Genomic DNA, 24,336 nt, shown 5'->3' with positions numbered 1-24,336 from the left:
CATGGCCTCTGTGCACTTTACAGACCTGTCTTTGAAGTCTCCCCCACTTCAAAGTCACCACTGGACCTTAGACACCATCACATCAGAACAGGACTCCTCTGCTGCTGCAGGACTGTCACTCTGCTCGAATGTAGTCTACTGGACGTCTGCTTTATTGTGTTGACCTCCTGCTTGCTGCCTTCTGACTGGGTGAGAAGAACAGGACCTGCATAATGTGAAACCATAACCCAGAGTGACTCCAAAGTCTAGTTGGCTGGCCTCCTGCTCTAAAGTCTCAGGGACATAAAATACTTCCAACCACCCTGCTTCTGCACCTGGACTCTTCTATCTGTGAATCTACCCTACCAAGGGGTGCCACCCAAGTCCTGGACCCTTGGAAGTGCCTAAGATGCTTACTAGCGGAACTGATGCATTGCTTCTGCTGAGCAGTGCATCCTCGACCAGAACCAAAGTATCTCCTCTATTGATTGGTGCACCCCCTAACAGAACTGATGCATCACCCCTGCTGCATAGAGTGGACCCATCGCAAATGTCTTGGACTGCTGCCACAGCCTGCATCTTGTATTCAACACATCACTTTCGGAGCCCTTGTACTGTGACACTTTTCTCTGTGCAAGCCTCTCGCATCTCCCATCACCAGCAGGCTCGACAATGACACTGAAACCCCACATCACTGATTCACCGCTCTTCAGAACTAATGCATCTAAGTACTTTGGTTCAGCAGACCTAACTGCATCCCTTCAGCTGGCCCATGCTTCATCATAGTTGATCTTAATGTTTGTCTTTGTCCTGGCATGGTATGATCAGATATCCTCATAGCTTTTAGTGCTTCTTAGCGCTATTTTTACTTACACTTAGAGTTTCTGTGTCTCCAGTTCTACTTATAGGATTTTTGTCATTGTGGTCTTGTTTTATTTATTAAATTCAGGTTTACTTTTCTAGCTTGTTGTGTAATCATTTTGTATTTTACACACTGCCTCCAAATTAAACCTAACTGCTCTGGGATAAGCTACCAGAGGGTGGGCAAAGGTAAATTAAGGGTTTGCCTGTACCTTACCCTTTCTAGGATTGTGATTGCTGCTTGACCAGGGCTCATACCCCAGTCGACCAACAGCCTAGTTTCTAAAAAGTACATTCATCAAAAGTTTTTTGTAGATAAATAACAGTCCTCCAGATTCAATCACTTTTCGACAAATCAGCACGTATTTAAACAGTACACTTTTAGATATGGGAAGACATTAAAGCTCAGCTAATAGATGACGACTTAACTGTTTTCCTATTTGTAGTACCAGAACTAGCTGTTTGTTACATTTTCCATAATCTGATGTGTTTTGCTTTGGATATCTGGAAGACCAATGTAAACAGAACCATGAACGTCAATCCATCAAAATGCCAGGGGTAGTGGAAGTGACATCATACACCCTTTGACCTTCAATTTTACTCAAACACACATTCTTACATATACACATACATTCACACACACTCTCTCTCACTTGCACACGTCATACATTCAAAAGCATTCTTTTCCATACTTCTACTGCCTGAGAAAATCATATTCCAGCTCATTGTACTCCACTTTCTATTACACTAATAGTGAATAATGAAGCATTATTCATTATTGTTGTAAAAAACAGTGAGATAAAACAAAGCAAGAGGACGTCCATAATGGCAAGCTGCCCATGTTCCTTGTACTGATTGTGTCACATCTGAGGCCAGCGGTTGCATTGGCAATGCCATGGGTAGCAAGAGCAAGCTAGGGAGCGTAATTGCGACTCCTAGGGACCCCTAAATTATGCCCTTTCACAGAAATGTCATCATTCTGGTGCAAAGTAACCACTGTCTAGACAATGTATTTAAGGCAGTGATTGGGGAAAAGCTGAAGAGTTTCCCTTAAGGTCGTGTGAATGAGACAGCAAATGGGTGACAGTTTGGTGATCCAGGGTTTGAAAGTTAAACTATAACCGAATATGAAATTTAAATTCATTACTAAAATATCTTGTACTGGGGTGATGCTCACCAGTGGGCCACCAAGCATCAGATCCACAGCAAGGTAGCCTAACACCACAATAACTAATTTCTTACTTATGTTTAGCTGAAGAGAACTTAGTATCATTCACTCCCCTCCTGCTATCATGCATAGGTGAGATTGATGATGTATGGATTCCACTCTATGCTTCAGCTAGATAATCATGGAACTGGATTTACCTCTTGTGGTCTTACTCGCATTACTGAGGTGGAATAAGTAGGCTTCATAGATTCTTCATCCCATCTCTGTGATAGCATTCCCCTTTAGAGATTCAATTTAGAGCACTATCAACTTCAAATACAGTTTGGCATGTCTACGGGCATTTTAAAGTTTCCTTTACTCAGGCTCATTTCAGCCAGACATACCTTCTAAAAATCCACCATGAATATAGTTTCAAATCAAAGCAAAACATTAGTAGTCAAACACTTGCCAATCACTTGCTAAGATACATGGGTCCCACACACAGTGGACAAATGCACTGTGATCAGATGGCCACTTATGACAAAGACAACATTCCACCACCATACGCTGCCAAATCCCTCAATGGAAATGGCCTCACTCACTGCTTCAACATAGCCAATGCCTGGCTCAACCACTGAACCTTCCCAAACAATCTCAAAACAGGACAGTGTCTGTCACTTCTAAGAGAGCCCATCCAAAACCCAGGTGATGGCACCAACTAATGTTCTATCATCTCTCATGCATTGCACCTCATAAGGACTCATTTCAAATCACTCATTCACTGCTTCTTCAAAGTCTTTGGAAAAGCAGTGTACATGCGACCCTGAAAGCCAGATCAACAAGAACCTCATCCCTCCTTCCAAGACAGTTTTAGGTCATGCAGTAGTCAAAGAGTATTGCACTGACTTCAGATAATAATCAGTAAGTCACTCCTGATCTATGACCATCGGGACAACACATTCTTCTCTTTGCAGCACCTGTTTCCTTTATATTTTGTTGAAAGTATTCGTGCTTGGAATGATTTAATTAATCTCAGCATCTGGTAATTACTTAACGTCACGTTCCAGGCCATCATTGTTTTGTCCACTGTGCCACCTGAGACAGGAACAAGCCATATGGAACATAATTTTGTCCAAGAGAAACAGTTGAGATTGAACTGCTAAGCAAGAGCCTCTCTGAAAGGGGAACACAAGCACTTCCAGACTGCTTTCGGCCCAGTTAAGCCTAGCTAGAGAGGTTTAGCTTTCGTACTGTAGCACAGTGAGTGTAAGAAATTGAGTTGCTGGTTGAGGGGGTGGATCCCTACTACACCAGAAATCACAATCCTTGTCAGAGTGAAGTCACAGGCAAACCTTAAACTAACTTTTGCTCAACTCTCCAGTAGCTTGGCACAGAGCAGCCAGTCTTAAGTCAGAGGCAATCTGTAAAGTATTTGCACAGCACTTCAAACAGTAGCACAGTGTAAACACTTTACAAAAAAGATTCCACACCAGATTAGAAAAATTTAGTGTTTTTAATGTTTAAAAAAAGACATAAATGACAAATATCCAGTCTTTAGGACTGGAGATATGCAATTTAAAGATTTACATGAAAATAATGCCAAAAAGCGCAAAGCGCCAACTAAGGCTATCTGGTTGTGCTAGACAAGAACAAAGTCACAAGTTCAGATCTACTGTAATACCCTGTGGTCGGGATTTAAGGTCCTAGTTAGGACCGCTGAATAAGAGTACCTTAAATCCTGATTCCAAAGAGTTGAATAGTCGGCATCAAGGATGCGTCACACAGCCAAAGTGATGCATTGGTTCCAAGAAGCTGCAAGACTATGGCGTGAGGTCTGGCATTATCATTGAAGATTCCATTGATGTGGGCCATGCGATGTGAAGTTCAGCATCAAGAATGGATTATGCAGTTGTGGCGATACATAGATTCTGAGGAGCTACGGGGCTAAGATGTGTGGTCCTGCATTGTTGTCGAGGATCCCATTGATGAGAGGCTTGCGATGTGAGGGCCTGCATTGGGCCTGCATTGGGCATGAGCAGCAGTTCCTATAGAGCTACATGGTGGTGATGTGAAGTCCTAGTGTCGGGAAAGTCCATGCAGCAGAGTCAATGAGTTGGTTCTGCTCGGTGTTTCACGCCCCAGCACATGAGATGAGTTGGTTCTACTAGATCCACGGATATGCTGACAGAGCACCTTCAGGTCCACTTCCAATGGTTCTGGATGGGGTTGGTACCACTTTGTAGGGTAAGAATCACAGTTGTAGGGTTTATGTCCTGGTTACCAGAGACTAGCCCTCTGAGTCACTCTTATGGTCCTGGGTACAGGTTGTAGGTCTAGTCCTCAGTAGGCAGCAGGTCAGCACAGAAGGCAGCAGCCCAGTAGAGTGACAGTCCTTCCAGCAGCAAAGAAGTCTTACTTCTTGGCATAGTCTTCCTCATGTCTAGAAGTGTACTTAAGTGTTGCTGTCTGAGGTCCAGTATTTATACCTGGTGCCTCCATTGTAGTGGGAGAAGCTTCTAGAGTTTTCTCTTTGAAGTACACAGGATTCCTGCCTCCCCTGCCCTGGCTCCACACTAACTACAGGGGGTATGCAATCCTTTGTGTGAAGGCAGGACATAACCCATTCAGGTTTAAGTGGGGCCATTCCTATCTCCACCCTCCCATCCTACCAGTGATGGCTCATCCTGGCACACCAAGGCTCTCTATTGTGTGTGGCTGTCTACGACAAAAAGACCTAGGACCTGATTTAGACCTTGGCAGATGGGTTACTCTGTCACAACAGTAACAGATATCCCATCCACCAAAATCTATATCCCATAGAATATAATGCGAGTTAGATTTAGGCAGACATGAAATCCATCACCTTTGTGAAGGAGTAACCCTCTTGCTGGGTTCTAAATCAGACACAGAGTCTAACTGTCACCTACATCCAGTCATGTGACCCAGAGACAGTCTGCCACCAGTAAATGACTACGGCAGGAAAATGCCAACTTTCTAAAAGTGGCATTTTCAAAACTGGAACCAAAAACCTGACATCACCATAAAAGGGAACTTTTCATTACAAATACAAAGGCACTAAACATGTTTATCTGCTCCCATTTGGACGTTACAGCCTATTAGATGTTATAAAGTAACTCCAATCTTATCCTATGGGAAAAGGAGCCCTGACAGTGAACAATAAATCAATGATAAAGTACAAGAGACCCCCATAGGACACAGAACAGACAAGTGTAAACAAGCAGCAGTAAAACCATCAGTTCTGACTTTGGCTGCAAGCCTTTTAGCAATTCTTGTTTTGCTTTGTCGTGTTTTTTGCAAACAGCTATGGATAGGGAAGCTCTCAGGCCCTCATTAAATGCTAAATAACAAAACACAACTGTGGCTATAGGCAAAAGTGTTTTTTTGGTCTAAAAAAAGTACACATTGTCATGGTACACCTGAACTGAAGGGAACTATCTTGAGTGTATGTGCTCCTTGAAAAAGGACAGCATGCAGTAACTTACAGTGAAGTCAGTCAATGGCTGAAGTGAGCTAACATTGCCCTTGATACATGGTGGAGTGGGTGGAAGAAAAATGTGAATAACGTAATCACAGACTAATGGATGAAGTCTAGATGGAAAACATATATGTAACAATGTTGTACATACTTTTAGTAAAATGAAAAGGCCTTGGTTAATACTGACCTAAAAAACAAATGGTCTGACAGTGGCTGCTATCCTCACCATTGAGAGGGAAGGCAGAGAAAGAAGGGAAGAAAGTAAGGAAGAAAGGAAAAAAAGGAGGGAAGCAGACAAAAAACTAAGGAAGGCAGACCAAAAAAGGAAGGAACAAGGGGAAAAAGCAAGGAAGGCAAATGGAAGGTAGGGAGAGAGGCAAAAAGAGAAGGAAGGCAAAAAGCAAGAAAGGTGGAAAAAGGAAAGAACGAAAAATAAAGGAGGAAAGGAAAAAAAGGCAAAAAAGTAAAAAAGTGACAAGGAAAGGAAAGATTGCAAATAAAACAAAGGAAGGCGGCAAAAAGAAAGAAGTGAAAAAAAGGAAATAAGGCAAATAAAGAAAGAAGGAAATAAGGTGAAAAAGAAAGAAAGAAGAAAAGAAATCAATACAAGAAAGAAGTAAAGAAAAAAGTAAAAAAGCAAGAAATAAAAGTGCAAAAAAGAAAAGAAAAGGAGGAAAGAAAAAAGAAAGAAGGCAAAAATGAAAGAAAGTAAAGAAGGAAAGAAAGAAATAAGGAAAGGAGGCATACAAGAAAAAGAAAAACTGTACATAGGCCAAAAAAGAAAGGCCACTTGACAGAAAACCCTAAGATTACAGACAGATGCTGAAGTGAGTGTTGCATTTTCTTAGAAACGTTTGTGAAGGCTCTTCAAATGGTACCAAAGTTATAAGCAAAGCTAAAAACATTTTTTCTATAGAATCTAGGTCCTAACTATAACTACCTAGTGGCAACCGTTGAATATATTTGGTGATTTTATTTCTGAGGAAAAGCAGTCCTGTTCCATGTTTTGCTCTGTGGGTGCTACAAAGCAGCTTGAAGGTGGTTCATCTGGCAACCGCTAACCAATGTAAGGCCCTCAAGTCAAGGGAGATGTGGGCTTGTGGCTTTACATGTAGGAGTAGACTGGCAGCAGAGTTTTGAATCAGTTGTAGACTTTTCATAGTAGATAGAGATGATCTGTGCTAGAAGCCATTGGCGTAATCAAGTTTAGACAGCACAAGAGAGCCAGTAGCCTGGAACTTGTGTGCAAATCCTAGGTGGGGGAAGATGCATCTTTGAGTTTTCATGGTGATGAAGCTTGATCTTGCTAATTCGTCCACTAGGGCATTCATTGTTAACTTGGAGTCAATAGTAATTCCAACGTTTCTTACTCCCTTAGATACTTTAGGAAGTGGTCCCAGATTGTCAGGCCAGGTTCAGAATGGGTCATACATTTTCTGATCACCACATGTGAGCATTTCCATTTTGGAAGCATTCAGTTTGAGATGGCTCCATGTCATCCACTGATCAATAGCTCTGAGGAAGCTGACGATTTGTGAGTTTCCAATGTTTTTGGGGCTTACCAGTTTAATGAGTACTTGTGTGCCATCTGCATAGTTGTAGCATGTGAGCTGAAATTTGTTGATCATTGCTAGTAATTACTTCATGTAGATTTTGACAAGGATGAGATGATTGAGCCTAAAGGAACCCCTGCTTTTGTGGAGTATGGTTTGGATGAGAAAGGAGGAGGATGGATGACATTTGCTCTGTTTTGAAGGTAGGCTGTGATCCAGTCGATAGCAGTCCCCTCTATGACAACTTTGTAAAGTCTTTGTATTAGGGTATCATGGCCAACTGTGTCAAAGAGAAGTAGTACAGCAAATCCACTGTGGTCTAGTGTGTTTTTAAGGTCATCACAGATGGCGATGAGGGCAGATTCTATGCCTATTCCTGGGCAGGATCCAGTTTCTTAGTATGAAAGTATGGAATTATCTTCAATGAATTGTGACATCTGGGCGAATGCTGCTCTTTCTGCCAATTTGCCCAGGAAAGGAGACAGGAACTGATACAGCTGGAATGCGCACTGTGCTCACTTTAAATGTGGCATACTATCACATCAGGCAACACTGGCTCTAAAGGGAACCCCTGTGTGCTGATATGCACTTTATGAAAAAGTAAAATGCAGTCTATCAAAGTGACGTTAGCCAGAGGCTAAAGTAGGCTGACTCATTGTCCCATGCTACATGTGGGCGGAAGCAAAATAGGAAAGACACTATAACAGACCAATGGATGAAGAGAGGTGGCTGAAATCCCATTAAAGTTGTTTGTATACTTACTATAAATCCTATACTACTAAACACCTATAGCACATATAGTACTATACATCTTATTTTAGTAAAATCAAAAGGTCTTGACTAATACCAGGCCTAAAAAGAGGGGTACTGCAGGTGAGAAGCTCAGATGTGAAAGTAAAATGAGTGGATGATAACTAGTGGAGAATCATATGCACAAGGTCGCCATACCACCAAATCTCCCTTGACTAGTTGGTGCATGGGATAAATTAATGATAATGATTAAGCTATTAACACTGTTAAGTTCACTGGATGAATGGTCATTGCCACTCTGACCTAGGGAATAGGAGCTGTGAAACAATATATTTTTTGTAAAACAGTCTGGTTATGCATTCACTGTAGGTTGCAATGCAGGAACCCAGGAGGCAAGGGCTGTCTGGGCACCAGGGCTGCAGTTGGGTCCAGGGGGCCCACTCTCCTGGAGATGGCACTGGGATACAGTATAGATTAATACCTGATATTGTCACAAACATCAACAGATACACATGAATTAGCTAGAATGTGATGAGCATGGGCCTGCAGGCAAGAGGTATAAAGTGTGTGCATATGTAAAGCACAGGTGTAACTTTTCTCCAGGAGACACATTTGATGGGCAGAGAGGTTGTTAAGTTGAGGGGGTATCTGGAAGAGTTTGGTACATGGTATGGGCTGCTCCTCATATGCTACATGATCCTAGGTATGGCTCACACCTGGAATGCCATTGACCTCACAAATGTGCATGTGGACAGAGATACAAGGCAAAGTGCTGTTGCAGGGAACACTGGATAGTCTACTGGACACTGGGGATGGGGAAGCATTTGAAGGTTGATGACTGCAGACCTTAGAGAATATTGCTTATTTTCCCCAGGACATGACCTACATGTTAGGCTTGATAAAATATTGTGTTCATTCAGTATTAGTGAGATTTTAACCCATGTAGAATACCATGGTTGTACAATATCTGATGATAACCCTATGCCTATGTGAAAATGGAAGTGATGAAGAAGCTCCAATTCCTCCCTGGAAGCTTCTGGTATTTGCAAGACCCTACATTTAGAGAATTATTTGTGGAAGTAATCTAAGAATATTTTTATTTTAATCACCACACGACTGCATAACTGAGCATCTGCATTGGAAGATTTTAAAATGGTGTTCCGTGGGTATTGTTTGAATCATGCAGTGGGAGTTAGATGAACCCTAGACAGAGAGCTGAATGGGATTCTCCAAGCATTGGAAAGAAAATTCCCATATAATCCCTTGGTGAAACCCATTTTACTGGATCAAAATGAGAAATATACCTCCATGATGGAGTACCTTTGTGTGTTGACATACAAAAGAATACTTTGCCATGGAGCATTTTGGAGGGAAGGCAGGGAGGCTACTAACTTGGTTGCTGTCACCCATAGAACAAAGATAACCCCATTAGAAGAATGGCAGATGCAACATGTATGGCCACGTACACTCAGCAAGACATATATTATGTTTTTACACATCATCACAGGGACCTCTTTAATTCAGAGGACCAGGTCTTAGAAGAAGTGATTGTAACATTTTTAGTTAGGTAAAGCTTACCCAGAAAGCCAATGAGGATAGAGATGCAATGGGAGGGTCAGCGACAGAGAACGAACCATCAGAGGCATGAAACAACTACAGCAGGGAAGACACGGATATGGCTGGCCTGTCAACCAACTTTTACCAGACATATGCATCTCTACTTGTGCCACTACTGGTGAAATTGTACTGGGGGAAATTGACAGGTGGCATATTCACACCCACTTCAAGGGAAGTTTTGGTTGTGTTAATCCTTCAAACAGGCAAAGAAGCACTGGACGCGGCCTTGCGCAGATCGCTGTTGGTGCTCAACCTAGATTGCAAAATACTTAGCAAAGTAGGAAGACCCCACAGATATCTGCATGATAAAGTGCAGGGAGAAATAAAAAAGGTTTATTTGACACCAAATAAATACGAAAAAGATTTTTATGGTAACTATTAATGTACATTGATTCCATTTATTTATGTTAAGCAAAGAACAAAATAAAAAATAAATCTCTATTAAAACATTTTTTAAATAAATCTTTAATTAATGGAAATATATTACATTAAAATTATTGTCAGTGGTTTAAATCAAAAAATAAATTCCTCCAAGGAGGAAAACAGTATTTTTATAATGCAGTTTAATAATTCTTAAGAGTGATGTGCAGAATTAATTAAACACTATTCTAATTATTGTTTTATAAATAGCATTGTAACATTATTGTTGTTGGAAAGTGGATTATTGGTGAGGGCAGGTAAGTACCTACAATTAGCAATAGGCCACCAACCCCCACTAGGTCCAGTCAGGTCTCAATAAATTAATCCCAGCTCAACCCTTGGTAGCTTGGCAATGAGCAACAAGGCTTAACTTAGGAGACAGGCGTGTAAAGCATTTACAAATATCACAAAACAGTGAATAAGTAAAACACAAAACACAAAAAAATCCAACACCAATTAACAAAAATAGATTATATTTTTATCTTTAAAACGACACCAAAACGATTAGAATTGGATAAGGGGAACCAGAGATATGAATTTTCAAAGAATTATTGTTTTTAGTGCATTTAAACTAAAAGTGCCAATCTGGTCATCTGGTTGTATTCCACTGGGACAAGGTCAAAATTTGAGGCTGACCACAATGGAGCCCTGCTCAGCTACAGCAAGCAGGAGACCTGAGTCAAAAGTTTACATTGGACTTACGGGGTCATTTTGAGTTTGGTGGACGGAAATGGCTGTCCAACAAACTCCCGGGGACTGGTTGCCTCCAGTGCGGCCACCTTCATGCGGGCCCCATTTCGAGTTCCCCACTAGGACAGCAGGCAGAAAAGAGTTTTTACCTTCCAATGGCGGTTGACCCTCTACAGCAATTCGATTTTGATGAGAGGTCATCGGATTACCTTTCCGGGATCCCCTGGTGAAATCCTGGAAGTCTGGGGCTACGGAGCTTTTCAGAGGGATAAACCTGCAAGTCAGGCTGGGTTGTGGTTGAGGTAAGCCGGCTTGACTCACGACGCCGGGCTGGTCCCGCTATGGAACTTTCTTCCACAACTCAACCCAAGGTTCCAGAAGCTCTGAGTTGCTCCTAGATGGTTAGAACTCTAACTCTCAGAATGCACCCGGCTCAAACTCCAAAATGACCACTGGACAGTGGTCATTTGGTCAGCTTCTTCTGGATTTGATGCAGGGACCTGGTTATCTGGGTTTGCAGGGAATGGGGGAGGTTATGAGTTGTTCCAAATGTCCTTCCCTCCTTTGAAGACTTGCTTGGATGCTCTCCCCCATCCTGTTTCATCATCTGCTGAGGCAAATCTTCTCCCCCAGGCATTTCCTTTGTCTTCAGCCCAGGCCACTTCACGCCTCATCAAGGAAGCAAGGCCAGGCTGCCAGAGGCTGGCCAATCAGTGAATGTCACTACAGAGCTGAAGTTGGCAACTTTCAGGTAGAATTTAAAACTGAACTAGTTATATTAACTTCAACAATGGCAAGTTGTAGAATGTATTATAATAATCAGTTTAATACCAAACTGGAAATATTTAGCTCCTTTTGGGACTTTATTAACTAAAAATAAAGACTCCCCATTTTAGCCTTTGGAGCCTATTCACTACATTGAGGCAAAATTAATTTGGCTATTTTTCCTCATCAGGGCTTATTAAACACCTTGTATAAGGTCCCTGCTTATAGTTACACTGCACCCAACCCTGGGGGCACCTACGGCACACCTTAGGGATGACTTATATGTAAAAATAAGTTAGTTTAAGACTTTGGAAGTACTTTCAGTTCCAAAGTCAAATTCGTAGATAACTTTAATTTAAAAGCAGCCAGCAAGGCAGGCCTGCTTTAAAATTACACTGGGTACCTCAGCAGTGCACCTATGGGTGCACTACCTATGCTGGGTTCCCTAAACATACATCCCCTACCATATACAAGGGACTTATAGGTAGGTTGATACTGCCAATTATAGCTAGCCTAGTTTGCACATTCACATTACACAGAGCACTGGCCCTGGGACTGGGTAGCAGTACCCAGGAAACAGCCAAGAGTCAGTAACCACCAGTATCTGTCCAAAAAGTTTGGGGGTGACCAGGGGAAAAAGGAGGACTTTCCTATAAGTGGTTAATCATAAGTGATTGTGGCCATGTTGGTGGCAGCTAAACTAATGTTCTATTTTAGTGGTCGGGCATTCAGAGTAGGTGAAGCTAGTTGTTAGCCCTTAATTCATTATATACCAGCATATGCTTCACACTCTTACTCCCCGTACACTCTGTTTACTTGAAGCATAAATATTATCACTTTATTTTTTACAGACCCTCTCTTCTACAAAGAACCAACATGGCACTGTTACTGTGCCTTTCACCCCTAGTTTCAAGGTGCCAAAGATAGAAGAATACAGCTCCAGTATTTGTGTACTGTATAGTGTTCCTTAACTTACACCATACATATTTTTGAATTGTGGGTATCATCCTCACCATTTTGGATTCAAGCCTAGATATCTGTAACTAACTCAGTCGTCTGTTGGCTGCTAAAGACGGTTTGAGTAGGTTAACCTAACTGTCATTTTCCTTCCATGATAGATGGAGTTGCATGGATTCATGGAGTAGCTGAATACTGTGCTTTTCTCTCTATTTCCCTAATTCTTCCTCATCTCATCATCCACACAGTATACCTCTTCTTCCAGGTTGAGAAATTGATTGTGCTGTTATATATTTCTACCATCAATAGATCTCACATATGGTGGGCAGACATAGTGTAAGTGATGTTCACCTGTTACTTGAGGGTGTTACAAAAAACTGCAAATTCCCTCACACCAGGTAAGAAAGGGACATCATCATAGAGAAATTAAATTACAAAAAGGTAGGCCAAGTAGAGGTTGTGTGCACGTTTTTCCACAACTATGCTCCATAGAAAATCAACATATATGAGGATTCTTCCGAAATTACCTCAGCCAGAGACCTCACTGTTTCTTACAATTAATTTACTGAAATGACTTTAATGCTGAGTTGTATTGTTTGTCTTAGATCTTCCGCTCACTCTGTCATTTCTTTTAGAATCATGTTACCAAATGGGAATACTCTTTGCTGGTTCTCCTGCTCTGGTCAGAATACGAAGGACCATGTTTTTATGTTATGCCTTCCATGTTATGGCCACCAGCAATTAATCCACTCTTGCAAAACTGCTACTCACAAGTTTTGGGGGAGGAGGCCAGCAATATGTTTCTGCTCAGGTATAAACTGGAAGGAGGGAGTGCATGTGTTGGTTTTGGTGTAAATTTGACAGGATGCATGTTATGCTTATGTATTATCCCTATTTCATGAGTTGATGTAAGTAGTATTCCTTAGTTGTGAGTAGTAACCAGGCGCAGATGTTAGGGCTGTGCACAGATATTACCGCTAGGGGAAGAGTGGGTGTTAATGTGACCTCAAGTCATGAATGAAAGGGCAAAACTTATGCATTGTCAGTTTTCCAATACTAATTGTAGAAAGGTGGATTGGAGGCCCTCATTAAGGTTAGCCTGGTAAGGGAACTTGAAGTAAATAAGGATTAGAGAGACAAAGGACTGTGAAAAGGGACAATTGTACAATTTATTTCTAATGGGCCAGATTCCAGGCTCAGTTTCTATTTGTAGGTGAGTGTAGCATCCCATATGTTGGACAAAACCTATTTTTTTTTTAAAAAAACTATACAATACTCAGTCCACAAGACCCAACCCATCCTTAAACCCTAAAACTACCCCAAATCTAACAGCTATCCTTCTAGGGGTGAGTGCTGCTTTTGAATTTTGCCCCCTCCTAGCAGAGTTTTGCCCCCTCCATGCGAAGTTCCCCAAAGCTCTGCGGAGTGGAGTGGAGAAGAGTTTTTCCTCTCGCCCGCTAACTGTAGGCTGGCATGCACAAGTGAGAAAAATCAAATAATAGACCACCTCCTGGTGAGATTTCTTAGTGTGAGCAGTCGAGGCAGGTCGCTACCGCTTCCATTGAGAAAGCTACCTCTCGCGTTGAGGAAGCTGCTGTTCAAGTGGAACATCTAATTGAGTGGCAAAAAGAAGCATTGCCCTCTGGCAATGTGCATTGTGCCGCTCATGCTGATTTCACAGTGTGGGACAAACTCCTGGCATTAAAAATCAGGGTGAAGAGCGTGACTCACTGCAGTCCGCTGCTCACGGACCTCTGCATAGCAAAGCAACTTTTTTTTCTGCACTTTGCAGAGTTCTATGAAGCAGAACTCCGCAAACTCCACCCATGCCTATACCCTTCCCTAATTGTTCTACTACAGAACCCACACAGCCCACCCCCTCCTCAAGCCTACAAAAAAGTAAACCTCAGGCTAATTTTAGAGTCATAGCGTGCTGGTGCCATTCACAAAAATAAATGCACTCTTCAAATAGGAGTGGGGATACAAATATATAGATTAATAATATATTTTGGTTTTGGTCTCATAATGCATATTGTAATGCATATTTTGTGTGTGAACTCCCAGAGTTACATTTCACGTAATGATACCCAACTGATGGTCTATTTCAGGTAAACACACTAGAGAATATTACACAAGTTTCCTACACTACTGCAAGCAAGCCTACATTGAACATGTAAGTTTATTACATTAGCTGCACATTGTTTGAGGGCAGAGACTGGTCCTTTGGACTGTGACTATTATCACAGCTGCATTGAACTCCTGCCCCAAGGATCAGGGGAGATAAATTTCCTTTTACCGATTTCTACCAATTGTCTCATCCTGTAATGCTGTATGATTTGACTCTGCATAGCTTGAGCCTTATTGTGTTCCTGCCCCAAGGATACAGTGACTAAGATCACAAAATAAACTTTATTGGCAACCTGCTACATTATTGTCACTGTTCTTATTTTGAAATGCCAATAGATCAATGACTCTTGATCCAAGTAAGCTTCTGTTTGGTCACTCAAGTAGCTTTGCATCATCTTCTCCATTGTCATAGTTGTGGACGTTTGCTGTTTCTGAGTTGCCAATACCTGTTCACTTGATTTGATCACCAGATATTGAAGGTAACATGTATTCTCTTTTCCTCTACAAATTAAGTTACAATCTCATCTTCTTGATGATCCAAATGGATTCAATCAGTGATAAAAAGGAATGCTAGTGGGTAGCTCTTTTTTGTACTTGGATTTCCTGTATCCACTTTTTTTTACAGAGATCCTACTAGCACATTGAATGATCCTGAGCTGCTTCTGGGCTTTGAAAGAATAGCTAATATGAGTGCACCAGTATGTTGTTGGCTACTAACTTCTTTTTTTAGGAAGTCCTGCACAATTATGTTGATGCAATAAGATAGGACACCATCTGCCATGGCCTTGACAACATCCATGGCACAAATCCAATATGGAGAGCTCTGGTTTGAAGCCATTCATAGCTTTTGGCATTGCCTTTTTCTAGGATGTTGACAGCTGTATGTGCTTTCTCCACACACAACATTGTAACCGCTGCGTGCCACTGAACGCCTTCAAAAACATCAGAAATGTTAACACCAGCAGCTAGCCTTCCTTGAAGCCCTGAAAGGACACCCAGTGTGAAGTAGTGCAAATATATTTTGTAGCATTAGAGCCGATCCACAAGTCTGTCATGAGGTGCATTGACTGAACCACACTCTCCTTCACAGCTTCAATAACAAATTCCAACACTTGATGGTACAGTGCTGTAACAGCAACAGCTGAAAAATCGATCTGATTTGTAACCTTCCATTTTGGAAAGGAGGTCTTCACAAATTCAAGAAATCCTTCTCCTTCTACCAAAGAAGAATGGGGAAGGTCAAGCAATAACACTCTGGTCAGCTTCCGATTGTTGTTGCTGAACATATGCTTGATAGTGGGTTGTTGTGCTCGTAGTGTTCATGGTGCCTGGAAATGTTGGGAATATTTGTGTCCCTCTATTCCTTGTGCTATGCCAAGGTTTCTTTATAAAATGACTTCACAGTGACAGGGTGTCTTCACATGATCGTGACATATTCTTCTTTCTCTTCTTGCTCATAAAAACAACCTCCTTCTATCTGTTTGACTTCTTCTCTCTCAGCATCAGCTACCCTTTTCAGGAGCTCTTCCCGCATGATTGCATTTTGTTTTTTCTAGATGGGACACCTTGTTCTTAATAACATAGGGGGTCATTCTGACCTCGGCGGTAAAAGTCGCTTACCGCCGGCCAGAAGGCCGCCATAACACCGCCGCGGCCGCGGTAAACCACCACGGTCATTCTGACCCGCAACTGGCAAACCGCCAAAAACCCGACATCCACAAAAATCCGCCACACCAAAGGTCAGCGAAAAAATGGCGATGACCAAACCTCCACCGTCACGCCAACAGAAATACGCCCATACCATTCCGACCCACAAATCCACGCGGCGGTCTTTCAAACGCGGTATTCCATTGGCGGTACACACCGCCGCGGTCAAAATACACACACACATAGAAAACTCAGCCACATTGGTCAGTTCGAAATACACACACCTGATACACATACTAACACCACTCCCACACACCCAACACAATATAAAACACACACCCACATCACCCACAAGCCCCTACAACCCGAAATCATTGACGAAGGCTAGAGAGAGAGAGCACAGAATAGACAATCCCACAACACAGAGGCACACAACACCATCACCCACACAGAATCCACGCACCAAACACCACACACCACCACACGCACCACACTCATCAACACAAACGCCACCCCACACCTCAACCACACCACCCCATGGCACCCCAAAGACACCCCAGGTTCAGTGACGCCGAACTCAGGGTCATGGTGGAGGAAATAGTCCGTGTAGAGCCCCAGCTCTTCGGGGCACAGGTGCAGCACACCACAATTGCCAGGAAGATGGAGCTATGGCAAAGGATAGTGGACAGGGTTAATGCGGTGGGACAGCATCCACGCAATCGGGAAGACATCAGGAAGAGATGGAATGACCTACGGGGGAAGGTGCGTTCCATGGTATCAAGGCACAACATTGCAGTGCAGAAGACTGGCGGTGGACCCCCACCTACTCCCCCAGAATTTACCGCGTGGGAGGAGGAAGTCTTGCACATCCTGCATCCTGAGGGCCTTGCAGGAATAGGCGGAGGAATGGACTCTGGTAAGGCAAATGTTCACTACTGCTTCCCACCCCCACCCCACCTGCATGCCAAATCATACCCCCACCCTCACCCCCTCCCCCATCACACCAACCCCTAGCAAAAGGCTCGCCATCACAACCCACCCATCCCAACACCAAGCCCTGCATGCGACCACAAAGCATGGACACCCATCACCAAAGCATGCCCACTGCACACACACATCACCCCCACAAGCCACCCTCACAAAAGCCCCCACAAGGAAATGCCTGCACATGGGTACACGGACACCCACCCATCACACGAAATGCCACACACAGAAGCAATAACCATACCTTAATACCCCTGCAGGACCCGAACGCCACCACACCGCCACAGAGGGTCTAGAGATGTCCATCCCACCCCCAGAAGAGGCCCCCAGCGATGACAGCAGCTCTGTCTCCCTGGAGCGAGACGACAAGCCCGGCCCATCGGGGACCTCTGGACAGTCGGTTCCCCACAGACAGCCACAGGCTACACCAGACCCAACCCCCTCTGGGAACACCAGCACAGCTCCCACCCAGCGGGCCCATGCCTCTGTCTCCAGGACACGTAAATCAGTGGTGTGTCCACCACTACAGGGCACCCAGGTTGACCCACCACCCCAACAACAACAGGGACCTGGGGGCAGTGGTAGTGGGCACACCGTCCAGGGGACAGAGGCCCAGGAACACAGGGGAACTGGGAGGGCTGCTGTGCGACAGGGGGGGGACAGGCCCGGGGAACCGACTCTCCATCATGGGAGCATACCACTGCTCCCAGGAGACGATGGCGACTGTACTGGCCCGGTTCCAGGAGATCCAGGAACTGCAGGAGGAACGGTACAGGGGGTTCAGGGAGGAACTGAGGAACATCGGTTCCGCAATGGGGACCATCGTCGTGGCCCTTACCCAGATCGTCACCACATTGCGGGACCATGTGGCACCCCAAAGGGCCCCTGTCACTAGCCCAGGCAAGGAACAGCCTACCACCTCCGCCGGCGCTAGTGGACAGGAGGCCCCCACACAATGACAGGCCACCAGAACCCCACCTCCTGCAGAAGAAGAACCACCCCGCAAGCGGAACCTGAGATCTCAGAAGAAGACAGACTAGGATTGCAAGACCCCCACCAGCCTAAGATACCCCCTGATGTCATCCCACTGTCCCACATGGTCACCCTGTCCAACCTTGAACTGCCCCTGCTCCATCCTTCCCCAGGCATATGGACAATGCACCTGTGCGACTGAGAACTGGACTCTGCCATGGACATTACTCCACCCCCACCCATCCCCGCTTCCCAATCATTTACCTATATGTAGTCCTCCAGACCAACAGGTTAGTACACAGGGTGCACGTTCAATAGGCTATGCCTGTGTTGAGTGGGGTGTATGTAAGATGGTGGGGAGGGGAGCGAATGAGGAGTGCAACGCACAAAAGATGAGAGCATGTGCCACATGGCAAGGTTGGGGAGGGGGGGGCCACTCACATTGACCAGGCAGAAAACTGATGCGATTTCCTTTACCACCCTGTACATGTCACATAGGTCAGCGCCCATCAGAAGATCGACATTTGGCGTGCCATCGCCAAGGACGTCCGGGCCCTGGGGGTCCACAACAGACGGGGCACCCACTGCCGAAAGAGGTGGGAGGACATCCGCCGTGGGACCAGAAAGACCGCCGAGTCTCTGCTGGGGATGGCCTCCCAACGTAGGAGGGGTGCCAGCCGCCAATTGACCCCCCTGATGTCCTGGATCCTGGCGGTGGCCTACCCCGATTTGTATGGGCGCGTGAGGACATCACAGCAGACACAAGGGGGTGAGTATCAGCACATTCTGCTATCTTTGCGCGCAGTGAAGGTGTCTGGGTGGGGGAGGAGGGCTGTGGCTATCTCCAGGCCAGGGCGCATTCTGTAGGCTAGGCCCCTCCGTTAGACACGGCCCTGTGCCCCTGCCCCCCACCTCTGTAGGGTGCCAAGTACAGCTATCCATGGTCCGGCCTCACTCATGTGTGCATTTGTCGTCCATAGACCCGTAGGCCTAGTCACAATAACTGAGTAGTGTACCCCCATTGCGCGGCCTAGTTCAGGGGGCTTCTGTGTCTGTCCTCTCCGACAACGGTGTTGCCAATGCATGCACTCAACCTGTCTTCATTTCTCCCCCCCCCATTTTCTTTTTCTTCCTGTTCATGTGTGCATTAGCATCATCAGGCGGAGGAGAAGTGGCATCGGCACACGAGGGAGCTGCATCTCACATGGCCCCGGAGGGCCATACAACAGACTCCGAGTACACCAGTGAGACGGAGGGCGAGTGGAGCTCCACAACGGGGACCCGTGGAGACGTCAGCGACACCGACATGTCCTCGGAAGGGAGCTCCTTAGCGGTAGCAGCAACATCCGTGCCCACCGCCACAACAGGTACAGCCGCCACCCAGCGCACCAGCCCCGCCCTCCCAGCAGCCCCTCAGCCTTCGCTACGTCCCCGCTCGCCCAGGAAGGCGGGCATCTCCTTCGCCCCAGGCACCCCAGGCCCTGCCCCAGTTACCCCTGCTGCCCTCAGTGAGGAGGTCATTGACCTCCTCAGGACACTCATTGTTGGGCAGTCTACCCTTTTGAATGCCATCCAGGGTGTAGAAAGGGAGGTGCCTCGGAGCAATGCATACCTGGAGGGCATTCATTCGGGTCAGGCTGCCCATCAGCGATCGTTCAACACTCTGGCCTCAGCACTGACGGCAGCCATTGTCCCTGTCTCCAGCCTCCCTCTTCTGACTCCCTCCACCCAGTCCCAGTCTCCTGTTCCTCTGCCTATCCCATCCACACCATCAGACCAGCCTGCACACACCTCTACACCCAAGGGCAGCTCATCCAGACATAAGCACCACAGATCCCACAAGCATTCACCCAAGCAACATCCAGATGCAGACATGCCAACAGTCACTACCACCTCTGTGTCCCCCACCTCCTCATCTCCCTCCTACCTCCCTGTGATGTCTGCACTCACACCTGCATGCACACAACCATCAGCCAGTACTTCCATCACCAGCACACCCTCCATTACAGTCCGCACACGTGCAGTCACCACCCCCACTGCCATTTACACGTCCCCTGTGTCCTCTCCCAGTGTGTCTGTCACCCCCTCTTCCAAAGTACACAAACGCAGGCAGCCACCCACCCAACAGCCATCCACCTCACGACAGCCTCCGTCACAAGCACCTGCACCCAAAGACAGCACACTTGACTCTCCTACAACCACATCCTCTTCCTCCACTCCCAAACCCACTACACCTACCCGTCCCTGTCCTTCCAAAGTCCTTTTCCTTTCCAACCTTGAGCTCGTTCCAATCACTGACCCAGCCCCTCCATCTGGTAAGAGTAAAAAAAGCACCTCAGCCACCACCAGCCCTGCATCTACTGTGACCATAGTGCAGGGCTATTGGAGTCCACCAGATCCTAGGGCAGGAACATCGGCCAGCAGCAAGGGGACAGCCAGCCCCCCCCCCTGGGAAGAGGACAAAAAAGAAAAAGGCCCGGCGCGACAAGCCTGAGACGGCTGCCACCAAGGACAGTAGCCTTGCCCCGTCACCTGCCACATCATCCAAGGGAGGCAAGGGCCACAGAGCTTCAGCGAAGGAGGGCAAGGGCAGCAGGGCGGAGAAGTCAGGCAGCAGGCGAGCTGCCCAGGAGGGCCCCACCAGCCCCATTCCGGGTGTGACGGACTACACCCACGGGCCCAGGACTCCATCACAGGAGGGCGCCGCGACCGCAAGTTCGGATGGTGAATGAGCGGGAAGTCTTGCCCAGGTCTGGCTCCCTAGACACACAGGACAAGCACCGCTGAACAGGGCCCCACCGGGAGGAGCACCGCTGAACAGGGCCCCGCCGGGACAAGAACCGCTGAACAGGGCCCCGGCGGGACAAGAACCGCTGAACAGGCCCCGCCGGGAGGAGCACCGCTGAACATGGCCCCGCCGGGACAAGAACCGCTGAATAGGGCCCCGCCGGGACAAGAACCGCTGAACGGGCCCCGCCGGGAGGAGCACCGCTGAACAGGGCCCCGCCGGGACAAGAACCGCTGAACAGGGCCCCGGCGGGACAAGAACCGCTGAACGTGCCCCGCCGGGAGGAGCACCGCTGAACAGGGCCCCGCCGGGACAAGAACCGCTGAACAGGTCCCCGCCGGGACAAGAACCGCTGAACGGGCCCCGCCGGGAGGAGCACCGCTGAACAGTGCCCCGCCGGGATGAGCACCGCTGAACAGGGCCCCGCCGGGACAAGAACCGCTGAACAGGGCCCCGGCGGGACAAGGCCCGCTGAACGGGCCCCGCCGGGAGGAGCACCGCTGAACAGGGCCCCGCCGGGAGGAGCACCGCTGAACAGGGCCCCGCCGGGACAAGAACCGCTGAACAGGGCCCCGCCGGGACAAGAACTGCTGAACGGGCCCCGCCGGGAGGAGCACCGCTGAACAGGGCCCCGCCGGGACAAGAACCGCTCCGCTGGGCCCTTCCTGTCAAGCACCACTCCGCTGGACCCTTCCTGTCAAGCACCGCTCCGCTGGGCCTTCCTGTCAAGCACCGCACCGCTGGGCCCTTCATCTCAAGCACCGCTCCGCTGGGCCCTTCATCTCAAGCACCGCTCCGCTGGGCCCCGCCATCTCAAGCACCGCTCCGCTGGGCCCTTCATCTCAAGCACCGCTCCGCTGGGCCCCGCCGTCTCAAGCACCGCTCCGCTGGGCCCCGCCGTCTCAAGCACCGCTCCGCTGGGCCCTTCCTGTCAAGCACCGGTCCGCTGGGCCCTTCATCTCAAGCACCGCACCGCTGGGCCCTTCATCTCAAGCACCGCTCCGCTGGGCCCCGCCATCTCAAGCAACGCTCCGCTGGGCCCTTCATCTCAAGCACCGCTCCGCTGGGCCCCGCCGTCTCAAGCACCGCTCCGCTGGGCCCCGCCGTCTCAAGCACCGCTCCGCTGGGCCCTTCCTGTCAAGCACCGCACCGCTGGGCCCTTCATCTCAAGCACCGCTCCGCTGGGCCCTTCCTGTCAAGCACGCTCCGCTGGGCCCTTCATCTCAAGCACCGCACCGCTAGGCCCTTCCTCTCAAGCACCGCTCCGCTGGGCCCCGCCGTCTCAAGCACCGCTCCGCTGGGCCCTTCCTGTCAAGCACCGCTCCGCTGGGCCCTTCATCTCAAGCACCGCTCCGCTGGGCCCTTCATCTCAAGTACCGCTCCGCTGGGCCCTTCATCTCAAGCACCGCTGGCCCATTGACAGTGCCGGTTCTGTGTCGAGCAGGGCTTCAGGAAGCACTCTGGGCACCATGCCTCCTCCAATAACAGTGGAGTCGGTAATCCATCTGATGGACTGTGGCTTGGAACTTCCCAGGATGGTCCAGTGGGCAAGCCACCCACTGTAGAGACTTAAGAGACTGTGGCTTTGCACTCCCCAGGATGGTACAGTGGGCAAGCCACCCACTGTAGGGACTTGTGAGACTGTGGCTTTGCACTCCCCAGGATGCGACAGTGGGCATGGAGGCCCCTCGTGGATCTGACGTCGTGGACTCATGTGGCTTAGGTGCCCCCCCCTTCCCCCTGAAGTGCCTGTAGTTTTATCATCTGATGCCCCTGCAGTGTTCTCTCCAATGGTATCTGGTCTCCTGTGTGGGCTTTGCCCATGTGTTTGTGCACATTCGCCCACGGACTATAGAACTTTGACGGAATGTGCAGGACTTTTTGCCTATGGATATATTGTTGACTATGTTCATTCCTTATTTTTGTATCATTTATATGGCATATTTGCCATTCCTTCAATGGAGCTATTTATACATATATTTTATAGGTCATTTAAATTGTGTCTTTGCATTATTCCGGGGGGTTTGTGTGGTGTCACTCTGACTTGTTGCTCGGCATTGGGGTGTAGGTATTTGTGGTGGGGGGGGTGGGTGTATGGCACATGTGTGTGCCCGTAAGCTTTCCTCCTCCCCCCTCGCCTGTGTCGTAGGTGCAGTACTCACCGTTGTCGTCTGCGCCGGCGTTCGTACTCCTGGTAGATGAGCAGGTAGACAATAGGTGGTAGGATGTGTAATTCAGGCTCCATGATGTCCTCCTTCCTCGTGGAGTGTGTATAGGTGAGCGTTTTCCCGTTCGTAGTCTGTTTCTGCCGTGTTTTTATCGGCGGGGCTCCTGCCCCAGAAAAGGTGGCGGATTGGTGAGTTGTGATAGGGTGGGCGGTACATTGTCTGCCGCCTGCCTGTTGTCGGTGACCGCCGCGCTGTTTGTCGGTCCTGCCGTGGCAGTCTGAGTGTTAAAGTGGCGGCCTGTGTTGGCGGTTCCCGCCAGGGTTAGAATTCCATTTTTGGGACCGCCGGCCTGTTTGCGGGTTGGCCGCCGCTTTATCACCGACCGCCAGGGTCAGAATGACCCCCATAATATCCACCTGCTTCTACATAATACACTATTTGCAGCACTCTGTGAACCTGCAGTGTTTCTCGTGTGACCCAAAGTTTAAAGAAGCCCCAAGCCAGAGAGGAATTTTTGTGTGGAGGAGTTCTACCATTCTACAGTTGCATTTGCCTTTCCCGAATGTGGGCTGTGACTGCAGTAGAGATGGGAGTTGATGCAGGCTTATGCAACAATTACCCCTGAAAAATACTTTTGAAAGTTGCAGAAAAGCAGAATAATCAATCATTTCACACATGAATAATATGTCCAGAAAATGGTGGGCAAGCACATAGCAAAGAACGTAGCTGAGAACAAAGCAAAATGCATAGCTACATTAGCCTGTAGGAGCCTCTGTCCAAGCCACAAACAGGCACATGGGGTAAAAAAACAAAGGCCCAGATTTATTCTTTTTTCCTGCAAAACTGTGCAAATGCAGTTTTGAGGCAAAAAGTGTAGCACCGGCTTGCATCATTCCAAAGCTCCAGCCGGGCACCAAATTTATGAAATGACGCAAGCAAAGAGGAGCGTTTCTTGTTTTGCCAATAATCTTCAAGAAATTTTAAAAACCTAAACTTTGGTTAGTTCAGATGCTGTCATGAATGTTTCAGGGTGATCTGTCAAGCAGAGGCCGATTCTACATCAATGGGATTTTTTTTTTTTTAAACATGTTTACAGCTTGAGCCACTGAACGTAATTACACAAAGTTTGTCAGAAAACTAGCTCTTGGACCAGAAAGTGTGCTTATGTGATTTCCTGTGAATCCCTTCAGTAGTTTTGGAGATATTAGAGATGAAAAGATATAGATATCTAGGGACACGGATCATCCGTGGAACCAAATGTCCTCATGCCGATATCTGATTGGCTGCAAGCACCTTAACGAGGAAGTGTTGGCAGCCATCTTGGGACTTGGCTTCAGCTGAGAACCACAAAAAAAGTGAAAACAAACAAATGTGGCCATAATCGGGGCACCCAAAGCCCCTAGCCTTGGTCTAGG

The sequence above is a fragment of the Pleurodeles waltl genome, chromosome 7 (genome assembly GCF_031143425.1).
Source record: "Pleurodeles waltl isolate 20211129_DDA chromosome 7, aPleWal1.hap1.20221129, whole genome shotgun sequence".
NCBI lineage: Eukaryota > Metazoa > Chordata > Amphibia > Caudata > Salamandridae > Pleurodeles > Pleurodeles waltl.
Note: the sequence above shows the minus strand (reverse complement) of the source record.